Below are 2,932 nucleotides of genomic sequence, written 5' to 3'. Positions count from 1 at the left end.
TTTAGAAGGTGTATCTTGCCGACAACAAAGATTTGGAGATTAAAGAAAAAGGGGATGTCTGCATAAAAACTCCGACAGGAAATCAGTGGACATTAAAGGATGTCAGATATATTCCTAGTCTCAAGAAGAACCTGATCTCTATTAGTCAGTTGGACATCATAGATTATGCAACAGAGTTAGGGAAGAGTTCGTGGAAGATTATGAAGGGTACTATGGTGGTAGCACGTGACATAAAATCTGGAACTTTATACACCACTGCAGGGTGTATGAACATGGCTGCTGTTACTGAGAGTGCTTCAAATTCAAGTCTATGGCACAATAGACTTGGAAATATGAGCGCGAAAGAAATAAAGATGTTGGTTGCGAAACGAGTTTTAGAAGGTCTGAAATCTGTTGATGTGGATCGTTGTGAGAACTATGTTATGAGCAAGCAGAAACGAGTTAGCTTCACAAGGGCTGCTAGAGAATTGAAGAAAGTGCGGGCGAAAATGATCCATACAGATTTGGAGCAAGGTTAAAAAACCACGAAGCAAATGGGAGTTGAACTTGAGTTGCAAGGAAAATCACCTAGTGATGTTGTAACTGATACTCATGAAACTCCTGAGACTACTACTAAGGAATCAAATGTGGAGCAAGGTTCCAAGACCACGAAGCAAATGGGAGTTGAGCTTGAGTTGTAGGGAAACTCACCTAGTGATGTTGTAACTGATACTCATGAAACTTCTGAGACTACTACTGAGGAACCAAATGTTGCAAGTGGGAGTTGAGGTTGAGTTGCGAAAAGAAATCACCTAGTGATGTTGTAGCAAATACTAAAAAACTCCTAAGACTATTGCAGAGGAACCAGCGGTAGAGCAAGTGACACCTAAATTGGTGTTGAGAAGATCATCCAGTACTATCAGAGTACGAGATATATATGTACCTTCATTACACTATCTGTTGTTGATGAAAGGTAACCAGAGCCATTTGATGAGGCCCTATAGTTGGAGGATACAACCAAGTGGGAGCAAGCAATGGATGCTGGGATGTCTTGGGTTAAAAAATGCATTGTACTGAGGCTGAGTACATGACAATAGCTGAAGCTGGAAAAGAGACGATATGGATGACTGACTATCTTGAAGAATTGGGCAAGAAGCAGCACAAAAAGATTCTTTAGAGATAGTCAGAGTGTCATACAGTTGGTGAGAAACCCGGTCTATCATTTAAAGATAAAACACGGAAGACGATACGATATCACTTGCAGGTTAGTGGACGATGGTGATGTGTTTTGAGAAGATAGAGGGTGCAAAGAATCCTGCAAACATGTTGACAAAATGTGTTGATGTTGGAATATTGAGGTTGTGCAAAGCCTCAATTAGTATGGTGCCATGAAGATGCTCATGGTCGTTTGAGAATAAAATTTTTGGTTGACTAGATCAGTCGGAGAGAATTGTTAGGTTATGGAGTCTGCTACTTATTTATAGGTTAGTAAACACATATGGTGAATGATATGAAGTAAATTGTCATAAATAGTAAATAACTATGTATAGTAAAAAGCTATATTTGGTAAAACTATATATGGTAGATAAATATAGGGTAGATGATTATATCGGGTAAAGTTATATACAGTAAGCTAAACCATGTATATATCTCCTTAGGCATAGGTCTGAAATGTACTTTATGTAGTCTCGGTATTCTCTCTTACTGTATATACTTGGAGTCATCAATACAAATCCTTTAGCCAATATTCTCCTTGCATTTTCTCTATCTTGTTCTTTGTGTTCATCTAGATCGAGTGTGTGCTTTGGTGTGCGATCCTAACAAAGTATTATCCTAAAAGGGTCTGTGGTATATAGATAAAGTTAGGTGCCTTATCCTGATAACAATATATATTTTAAAAAATTACTTTGTAAATATTTAATAAAAAATTATTTTAAAGAAGGATCAGAGAATAAATAATAAACTAAATATAATTATATGGTAAGTAGAAATGTTTATTTTAAAATTAATAATAAATTTATTTTAAATTTAGTCGGATAAAATGATTAGAGATTAATAAACATCTTAGTTTGATAGAAACGTTTAGGGTATGAATAAATTTAACAAATTTTTAAAATTACAAAATATTGCACTAAATTATTATAAAATTTAAATAAATAAAAACTAAAAGAAAAAGAAAATGAGTTTGTCCCACATCGGCCAAGGCTAAAGAAGCGAGAGGAAGAGAGAGTATAAAAGAGCGTTGAGATAGCTTCGATAATCATACCTTTCTCGGCCTTTTGGCTAAGATCAAGTGTAGTATCTGTTCTTATCAGTTTAATATCTGATACGTGGGCCATCGGCCCACATGATATTAAATTAATTTTTCAAGGGGGAGGGCCCACTGCGGTAGCTTGCTACCCGGGCTCTCAAGCGTCGCCCATGTGTTGCACTACTACTTGGGCGTGGCGCACTCCTACAATATACAGTAATATAATTATTGTGGCCCAATGAATAAATTGAATTTATTTGTTTAATTTTGCCCGGAGGATTTAAGTAGGTGATTCAGCCACATTGATAATCTATCTAATTCATATAAATTACCTTATTTAATTTGTATTTAAATAATAATAAATTTTAACTCTTTTGTCGAATGATTTAAATATAATATGTAAAAAAATTACTCATATTTTATAATTATCTACTTCTGACAATTTTGTCGATCGATTAAATTATTAGAATTTTATATAAATAAAGAATATTTTTTAGTTTATTCTTACTACTAATTACATTTTTATTTAATTTTCATAGAAATTTTGGGTTTATTTAAAATGGCTAATATTGATAATTAGATTTATAAGAAGATTACAAAAGAAACAAAAAGAAACCTAAATAATAATAAATAAATAAATAAAGAAAACCAAAATAAATAAATAATTGAAAGAAGAACTAATTAAAAAAAAAAAAAAAAAAA

General features: G+C 33.4%; 1 non-coding gene across 1 annotated transcript; it reads left to right on the top strand.

Moving 5' to 3' along the window:
• Window positions 1–2,241: 2,241 nt before the first annotated feature.
• On the top strand, window positions 2,242–2,437 carry LOC111441262. Its single transcript, XR_002710108.1, has one exon. It is a non-coding gene; the product is annotated as a U2 spliceosomal RNA (small nuclear RNA).
• Window positions 2,438–2,932: the final 495 nt, after the last annotated feature.

Source organism: Cucurbita moschata, unplaced genomic scaffold, assembly GCF_002738365.1.
Source record: "Cucurbita moschata cultivar Rifu unplaced genomic scaffold, Cmos_1.0 Cmo_Scf00003, whole genome shotgun sequence".
NCBI classification, from domain to species: domain Eukaryota; kingdom Viridiplantae; phylum Streptophyta; class Magnoliopsida; order Cucurbitales; family Cucurbitaceae; genus Cucurbita; species Cucurbita moschata.
This window is presented reverse-complemented; position numbering and strand designations above follow the sequence as displayed.